The sequence below is a fragment of the Stylophora pistillata genome, chromosome 6 (genome assembly GCF_964205215.1).
Source record: "Stylophora pistillata chromosome 6, jaStyPist1.2, whole genome shotgun sequence".
Lineage (NCBI taxonomy): Eukaryota > Metazoa > Cnidaria > Anthozoa > Scleractinia > Pocilloporidae > Stylophora > Stylophora pistillata.
Genome location: NC_142524.1, coordinates 18777075 through 18787442, shown reverse-complemented (window position 1 = coordinate 18787442; position 10368 = coordinate 18777075).

Here is a 10368-nt window from a genome sequence, read left to right as displayed (position 1 = left end):
TTTAGAGTGTACTTCATTACTTATTCATCGACTGCAGGACTACAGACCGTGGTAGCATTACAGTTTAACACTTATTTTAATACTTATTCATCCACTGAGGGAGTACGGACCGCAATAGCATGCACTTCAGTTTAAAAATTAGTTTAATACTCATTCATCGACTATGAGAGTGCGGACCACCGTAGCAATTGAGTTTAAAAATTAGTTTCTTACATAATCATAGACTGTGGTAATGTGGACCACGGTAGCACTTTAGTCTTTACCTTTGCAAGTACATATTATTTGCTAGTCCACTGCGGACCGTGGACCATGGGAGCAGTCGATTTATAAAGGGTGTGAGTGGCAGGGTATTTTGATGTTGCTCCAGGCAACTTTTGTGCTAAAGTTTGTTCATCTTGAGTCAAGATGTTGTCAACGAGTTGGCCAAAGACTTGGTTGGCTATCTTTACTGACAGTTTGTTGTCTTGATCATCCATGAATTTAATTTAGCGGTTATGCCCGTTAAACATTCACAGCTTCGCCTGCTTCTGCACTGTTCACATTTAACAGTTTCATAGAGGCAGAGAAGAGCAAAAGGGTTGATAAATTTCCTGAACTTGAACAGGCCAAATCTCCTCCTCCACCAAGGACAGGAAAGAAGAAGATCAAAGATGCATTGTATATATCAAGACAGAAATATTATCATGACATAGATGATGACATCAACTGAGATACAACAGAAAACTGCATCTATTCCTTGAATCTCTTAAAAAGCAACTGGAAATTCATGAGGATTTTTTTCATCACTCAAACATTCAAGGGCAATTGATGGTAGCCTTAAGAAAAATATTTGCTCCACAGGTGTAGAGGTTAATTTTATAGAATCACATTAACATAGCAACACGTGCTAATCTTTTAGTTAGATTCCATCAGCTGGTTGAAAAATAACCACCCCTCAACATAAAAAGTATTGAGTCTTTTTGTGAGAGCAATGTCGAGTTTTTGAAATAAGACTTGAACATGACTAAATATTGTTGAAGAATATTCACACAGTAGATAAAAAATTTAAGAGATGAGGTAAAAGGATTCAGACTTGTAGGTTAAACACCTGAAATTTTAGACAAAATGTTGGCCAGGAAAAACCAAGAACTTGATAACAATGTGTTCACTATGAGCATATTAGTGAGATGGCATCTGACAAGAGGATTTGCACCAAGCTAATTTACTTAGAATAGTGGCAGAAAAAGAGTGAAGATTTAGAGAGGGAGAAAGACATGTTATTAAAGGAAATAGCTGAGGCTACAGAGAGGAAGGATGCAAGAGAGATCATTGTAGGGCTTACGCAAAAGAAAAAGAGTGAAGATTTAGAGAGGGAGAAAGACATGTTATTAAAGGAAATAGCTGAGGCTACAGAAAGGAAGGATGCAAGAGAGATCATTGTAGGGCTTATGCCCTTAGCTATCCGGCTGATCCTGATTACGTCAGCCCCTGTGATCATGCGCAAGACCTGGCATGTGATCGATGTAAGCTGTTTCCGAATGTAGTCCATGAAGTCGAGTCTGCCTTAGAAAATGCTGAACTCTCCAGCGGTGAGAAAGATGAGATGAATTATGTAGTTTCTCTAGCTAAGAAAAGAATCAAAGCATAGAAGGCCCATTTGCTCAGATCAATCAACCAAGATGAGGCGCGACTGGATGTTTTAAAAAATTTAGATGCTTATTCGGTGCTTTTGGTCTTAGATTGGGCCACGAAATACCTCCAAGAAAATACCGCGAAAGCCAAACTGATTGGTTTAGAAAGCGAGGTATTTCATGGCATATAACCACAGCCACAAGGATAGCCGAAGGTCAACCTTAAATGCTGTCATTTGCTCACGTTTTTCAAAGCTGTAACCAAGACAGTGTCACAGTTTTGGCCATCATCGATGACGTCCTTAAACAACTCAAGAGCACAATGCCCGACATAAATAGTGTTCATTTCAGACAGGACAATGCCGGATGCTACCACAGTGCTTCCACGCTACTGGCAATTCAGCAGGTAGCTAAGAAGTACAACATCAATGTCAGACTAGATTTTTTGGATCCACAAGGGGACAAAGGGTCTGGCGACCACAAAGCAGCCACAGTTAAGAACCACATGAGAATATATCTAAACTCTGGCCAAGATGTCGAGACTGCAGAACAAATGGAGGGTGCCGTAGAGTCCTCAGGTGGCATGCCTTGAGTAAGGGTTATGCTATGCAACACACAGAATATTCCCAAGTCAGTCCCTGTGAAATGGGAAGGTGTTAGCTTTATCCATTACATTGAATATGGCAATGAGGGAATGAGAGTTTGGAGGTCATATGCGGTTGGCCCAGGTAAATTCCTGCCGTGGAGTCAGTTTGATTTCCCGGAAAACTACTCTGTTCCAATGCTGACCATATTAAAAGACACCAGAGATCCAAAGGCTACATTTACTGCGATCACAGCAAGGAGAACATCACCCCAAGCCCACCGAGGAGAGGAGCAATTGGCATCGGGTGTTGGGGAAGCTTTGGATAAACAAAGTGAGGACGACATTGATTGTCACTGTAAACTGTTTGCATGTCCTGAAGAGGGTTGTGTAAAATCATTTCAAAGATTTTCGTCCCTTGAACATCATCTTGACGTTGGAAGGCACAAGTATGCTCTTGAGAGCCTAACTCTTTTCGATAGGGCAATGATGTCCTATGCTTGAAAGCTAGAGCAGGGTGTTGCCACTGTTGATAATCCTGTAGAGGGTTCTGGTACAGCTAAGGCAACAGACTCTCGTTCATCGCTGTCAATGGGCTGGGCGTTGAAATCCTCCGTTACTCAAAGAATCCGACTGACTGAAAATCAAAAACAATACCTTACAGAAGTATTTAAAAGAGGCAAACAAACTGGAAAGAAAGCTGATCCCTCCAACGTTTCTAAGTCAATGAAAAAAGTCAGAAACGCAGATGGCTCTTCTAGATTTGATGCTTTGAGTTATTTAACTTCTCAGCAAGTAGCAAGTTTTTTTTTCACGCCTTGCTTCAAAAGAAAACTGTTCAAACTGATGAGTTTAAGGATGAAGATGAATACGCTGAAGACCTGAATAAAATTCATGATAAGAACATACAAGACTTAATTGAGTAACGAAGTCATGGCGGAAATATCACTTCAACATCCGATCATGTACGATACGCATAACATTTGTGAAATCGCAGCTTTTTCTAGACTAGCAAATTTTTCTGTGCAGATGCTACAAGACATATGTAATTTTCATCAGCTGGCCATCTCAACAATCAACGTGAAACAAAAGAAGCCTTACATAGACCTTCTGACGAAATTAGTTGGTAGCTGCAGTTGTAACGCATCACTTTAAAATGCAGATTCAACATTAACAGTTGGGGCCTACAGGCCTCATTCACAATGCAAAGGCAAGCTTTCCTTGAGGAGCACTGACCATCACTCAGGAATACAGAATCTCCTTTGTGTTTAATATGGAGAGTCTTGCTTAGATAATGAGACGAAGACCCCCCTGCGAAAGAGCTGTAAATCAGGCCCCGGCCACACATATGTAATTCATCTCGAACAAAACGAGGCAATTTATTTTTGCCCACTTTACTGTATAATTTTTCAATTGTTTTCGCCCGTCTTCACTAAAAAGTTCGAAAACGATAAAAACGAGTCGGACATCCTTGTTGCCGTCACCGTTGTGGTTTCATAAGGTCCCTAATTATACGAACATAAAGGAGGCGAGATATAACAATATCCCTTCCCTTCTCCCCCAATAGAAGCAGTTGTCTCATGAACTTTATGTCGTTTATTTGTAACCGTGTTCTTCCTACATTTTTTTCAGTCGCTCAAGAAAATTGAGAAGTGTTCAGTGGCATGCCGGGTGTTATGGGACTGGGGCCATGATCATGTACCCTCTTTGTCTTCCTGTTTTCTTATCACATTTCTGTAAATTTTTTCGCTATCTTGGAGTGAAATAAAGTGGTGCTACATTGTTATATCTCACCTCCTTTCTATTCATATAATTCATATTATACCTCAGGCAGCAAGCTGCCCTTGCATAATCTGTAATTATGCATTGAGCAAAACCCCCTCATCCATTTCTGCTGCTGATACGTACTGCTGCTGCAACCAACAACAGCACATATCCTTACGGGAAAATCCTTTCAACTGCAATTTTCTTTCTCAAAACATGGTAATCGTGGAAAAACTTAACTTGAAGCCACTCGAAATAAGCAGCTGTTATCCCAAATCCTTCCCAGTCACACGCAATTTTGTGATCGACTGCTGGAACTCCAAACTCGCTTATTAGAGTACTTGATTGAGAACGCCAAAGTAGAGGAGAGAACTATAAATGTTGTGAGCACCCTCACAGCTGGCCAGAGAAAACAGCCCTGCATGGCACCAAGCTCATGGAAGCTGCCTGACTGCTAGTAATTTTGGCTCCGTCCTACAGGCAAAGAGAGTTACACCGTCTCTTATCAAGCGATTACTTGGGGACTACAACTTGAGTGGCGTTAAATTGCATGGGGACAGGACAATGAGACTGAGGCCCTGAAAGCCTTCACCAACATCACAAACCTTACACCTGTACAGACCAGCCTTTGGCTACACGAGTCTGGAGTTCTGGGTGCTTCCCCTGATGGACTTGTCGGAGATGACTCGGTGAGTGAGTGTAAGTGCCCATACACACATCGCAATGCGACAATCAAGGAAGATTGAGCCACAAAGACCTTTACTCGGAGGAAAAGGAAGGGAATTATACCCTGCATACCACACATGTTTTACTGGCATCAGTGTCAAGGCCAGATGTTACTGACCAAGCACAAATTTTGCTATTTTGTTGTGTGGACCACAAAGGATACAGCCACATCTACAAATAACCCCCTGATTTGGAAAGAATTCAAAGATGCAAGAAATAGCAGGTGACTACCATTTGGCCAAAAAATTAGAAATTTTGGTTTGAAGTCAAATGGTAAGGTAATTTTCCGGAAATTCCTTTCAGAAATTGTGGAGTACCTTCAGAGGTACTCCTCTTTTTCCATTCGGAACAGGTCAAAAAATTCCGTTTCCAGGCCTTTCCGCTTGGATTGCCTTCATCCTGAAAGATAATGATAATAATAATAAAGTATTTATAAAGCGCTAGTTTCCTCAAAGTTCAAAAGCGCTTAACAAGAGTGACACATTTGTAAAATTAGAAAAACCCTTTTTTAAAAAGAAAAGTTTGTTTTTAAAAATGGACACTGAGGAGCTGTTCATGATATCGGACGGCAAAGTGTTCCAGCGTGTGGGGGCAGCTACAAAAAAATGTATGTCTTCAAATTAAAATGAGGAATCACAAGGAGATTCTTAGATGATGAACGCAGTTGACGAGCTGGAATGTAAGGTGTGAGTAGATCACAAATGTACGATGGTGCAAGATTGTTAAGAACTTTGTACGTGATGAGTAGAATTTTAAACACAATGCGATAATGTATTGGAAGCCAGTGAAGATTTATTAGAATAGGCGTAATGTGTTCATGTTTTCTTGAAAGAGAGATGAGACGAGCAGTGGCATTCTGGACGTGCTGTAACTTTTTTATTTGGTAGTTTGGTAGTCCATAGTGTAATGAATAGATCGATTTCATGTGACGTCACACATTATTGTGCCCGTCATGTTTGTGCACCTCCGAGGACATGAAAATCTATGCCAAAGCTATAATATTAGTAGTTTAGTTCCGAATTATCATGGATTCCGGCAAAAATGCAACAGATAAAAGTCAATTCCCGGACTAAGAACCGTCTACACTGTTGTCTGACTACGCAAAGAACCTTGATGAGGCAATAAAACAGGGTTACTTATAGAAAATCGATCCAATACTGATACAGGGGAAGAACTTCGACCCTGATTGTCTACCTCCCGTCGAATCTGCAGACATATTGACGTATTTGGTTCTCGAAACAAGTTACTATACGAAGGATCAATTGAAAAATTTTCGAAGTCTGGAAGCTTTTAACCAGCTGGTTAGCGGTTTTGTCACTAGTGTTCAAGGTCACAAGATCTCGGAGAAATTTGTTGTCCTTGTGAAAGTTCGTCATTCACAGCGAATGAATGACACATTGATAACTGTGTGGATTATCTCCGAACAAAGTGGAGTCATTATTGGAGCCCATTGCTTGAGTTGCAAAGCTGGTCTTGCTGAATCGTGGTCTCAAATTGCTTGTGTTTTGTATTACCTTGAGTCTTGGACAAAGATCCAGGGAAAACTTGCTTGCACACAAATGAAATGCCAATGGATTCTTCCCCCTTTTGTTAAAGATGTTGAATATCCAAGGGTGAGAGATATAAATTTCAAATTTGCTAAGAAACTTAAGTCTGAACTTGATGAAAATATTGAGAATCTCATGAATGATGATTGTGAACAATTTTATGAAGAAAAGAAGAAATCCAAAATCAAAGATAAATCAGTTTCAGTACCAACTCAGGGAGATATGGACGCTCTTCTTAGTGAGTTGAGTGAATGCAAAATAAAGCCTGTTGTACTAAGTCTTGTCCAACCTTATGCTTAAAGCTACGTCAAGTCAAGTCGGCACATCACTACTGCTACAGATTTTTTTGACAAAAAATACTTAGAGCTATCATGTCCAGAATTACTTAAAGTCTGCATGTCCATAAAGTTTGACATTACTAAAGAGAATATTGATCAAGTTGAGAGAGACACAATTAAACAAGCAAAGGGTATAAATTTCTTCAAACACCGAGCAGGCAGGATAGGTGCCTCACAAAGTAAATCAGCTTGTCACACAAACCCTGCCCTACCTTCTCAATCATTGATAAAACAAATTTGTTATCCAGAACTAGCTAAATTTTCAACAGAAGCCACAGAACATGGCTGTAGACATGAAGCTTTTGCCATTCGCACTTATGAGGAGTTGATGAAGACCAATCATGTCAATTTCAAAGTGAAAGAGTGTGGCCTTGTAATTAATGAAGATATGCCTTGGCTTCATGCAACTCCCGATTTCTTCTGCGAATGTGATTGCTGTGGTGAGGGTATAGGTGAGGTTAAGTGTCCCTTATGTCTAGAGAATTGCGACTTTCAAAGCTATGTAAAGAAAAGCAATACCTGTCTTACAAAGGACAGTCAGGGCAACAACTGTTTACTACCAAGCAACAACAGCAACAACAGCAACAACTGTTTACTACCAACAACAGCAACAACTGTTTACTACCAAGTGCCCTTTTTGTGATTTTGTTGTTTGTGCCGTTGGATTAGATCAAGTTATGCTTGTGCATCAGCGCATTCTACCTGATAAACCTCACTGGGATTCTGTGGTGCCTAAACTGGAGAGCTTTTGGAGGGTGTGTATACTCCCTGAAATATTGGGTAGATGGTCAACCAGAAGGTGTGATGCACTCCCAGTCGTTAAGACCTCATCAAAATGTAAAGTATGCAACTGTAGATCTGTAAAGGATGAAGGAACTGTGAAGTGCTGCAATGCCAATTGTCCTGTCAAGGAATTCCATCTTTCCTGTCTAGGGATTGAAGGTGTACCTAAAACATGATACTGTCCAAACTGCTGGGTATTACCTAAATTTAAACCAGCTCAACGACAGAAAGACACTGTAAATAGGGCAATGAAGCTTGACTCCATTTGTAGTTGTCAAACTAAAGCTACTGCATCAGACAAACTTTTAGAATGCAAGAGTGGTGCCTTTGAAAGTGGAACATTTTTTCACCTAGCCTGCCTTAATTATAAACGTATGCCTAGGAACAGCATATCATGGGTATGTAGTTCTTGGATAATTACCCAAAAGTTGCTTCTCAACAAATCAACTAATTCATCCAAGTCTTCTACAAGAGTTGGTCAGTGAAACCCCACTCCTCAGCCCACCAATGTTAGTCAGTCAAACCCCACTCCTCAGCCCACCAGTTTTAGTCAGTCAATCCCCACTCCTTAGCCCACCAGTGTTTGTCAGTCAATCCCCACTCCTCAGCCCACCAGTTTTAGTCAGTCAAACCCCACTCCTCAGCCCACCAGTGCTACTCAGGAGGAAATTTAAAGGGAGTGCGTAACGTCAATGTACAACAACAACAAAATGGAAGCGACTGCGGAGTATTCTCCATTGCATTTGCAACTTGTCTTGTGTATGGACAAAACCCATTAACTGTCACCTTCAACATTTCTAAAATGAGATCACATTTGATAAGATGTCTCCACTCTTGCATTATGGACTTGTTTCCTACCATTTGAATTACTTGGGCATGAAAAATCTGTTGGTAAATGTATTGTTATGAAATTTGCATTTTAAAGTGTTTACACCTATATCCATGAAATAAAATCTAAACAGTTACTACTTAATTGAGTGGTTTTCATTTGACCATGAAATAAATACTAGGCTAGTAGACACTAATAGACCCTGAGCCAATAAAAACACATTTTTTTCTTTTGTTTGAATATGACTTTTAGACACTAATAAACACTGACTATTAGTAATTGTTTCACAGTCATATGAAAGTCACACTAGTTTTTATTTAGGCACGACTTACATAGGTATAATCATTCAAACAGAACAGTCAAATAAAAGGCAAATACAAATTGCGAGAAACTGGTTGTTACATAGATATTTTAAATGAATTCTGGTATCCAAATATTAATAAATAATTATTAAAACTTATGTGTCTTTGCTGTGTCAATAAAATGTGTCAGTCGATAGCAACTTCCCCCGGAAAATTTTGACAATTTTAACTCCCCCTGGGGATTAATGGTATTAATGCTACATCAGCTCCTCAGCCAACAGTTGTTAGATTTACCTGCACTCCCTAATTGTAGGTGGGGGGTTGAGGGTGTTTTCAATTGACTGATGCATAAGATGCAGTAATTAATCAAATGGTACAATGCCTGGGCTCAAATTTGTTAGAGCAGAAGTGACGATAATAATTCCGTCTATCATTGGCTTTGCATTCTCTTCATTTCTTTTATCACATGCCAAGAACTCTATTGGAAGAATGCTTGAGAGGATAGTGTACTTTCGCCGAAGGAGTCCAATTACACGTTCAACATGAATTCGCATGTTTGCTATGCCCCTTGTTTTTTCAATGTCTATTCGATCTAGCTGATCCCTACCTTTAGTAAAAGCAAGGATCACTAACTCTGCTCTCTGCATTAAAACACTTTCATGGATAGTGAACCCACGATCCGCCATGACTAAATCTCCTGGTACAAGTTTATTTAGTATCCCAGTTATCTGTGAGATGTTTATCAGAGGTTCTCCCTCCCCAAGCTTGAGAGACAAAGGATATGCTTCCTTGAGGAGGGATCTCAATAAGAATTTTAACAGTACTGTGACTTGTAAGAAGAATAAGTTTGTGCTCGAGCATAGAGGTTTGATGGTCTGTTGGTAAACACCTCAAAACAATCTATGATTACAATAACTCTGTTTCCAAAAGGTAATTGAAAACATTGGGGCTCTGTTCTCCAAAGGTCAGCACGATCAGGCCAAACAATTAACGGTGCCAATCTACAATCCATAACAATCATCCACGCTAGAAAAAATTCTAGAAACGGTCGAACGTGACACACCAAAACGATAGGCCAAATCTTGCATGGGAGCATTCAGTCTTAACTTCATAAGTGTTAAAATGAATTCTTGAAACTTTGAAAGAGTCATTGACTTGCGATTAACATGAGGTGAAACATGTCGGAACACAGTCATTAAGAAATCAAATCCTGATATTCCTGTGTAGAAAGCAACTTTCTCATCATCCCTGGCAAACCAGTTCTCTTTGAAGGGTTTCTCGGCAGTTACAAACAGATAGTCAAACTATTCTGTCTGAGTCGCAACTCCTGTCTCCACAACAGTATTAAAAATGTTCTCGATACCAATATCTTCCACTTGTATCCCTGGTTCATTGATTTTTTGCTTCTTAGCTGCCACTTCTTGCCAGAGTTGCTCCCGTAGTTTGTCTTGAGCTTCGACTCTTAGTTTCTCTCAAAGTCATCGTCTTTCGTCTCGCTTTGCAGAGGACTGTAACTTTTCCTCTAGCTTTTTTCCAGAGAGTTTTTTGCCATGTCCTAAGCATAACGCTGGCACCCAGTTTCCATTGAACTTATCCCACTTTTTCGCTGCTTTACCCCAAATAAAATGTTTCCCGCAGATGCGACCATGTTTTTTATGTGACTCTGTCAAGTCGTCTCTACTTATCGCCGAAATCCATCGTTCTCTTCTCAATTCTGACAATTTTCTTGCTTCTTCCCCTTCATTAGTTATTAATTCAGGAAATTTTGACAACTGAGCACCTTCGTCTCTTCCACTTTTTGTTCCGCAGCCAAAAATCAAGCCTAAAACAATCTTACTTCGAATTGTTTACGTTCTGCAAGGTGCACAAACATGGCGGTGCATAAA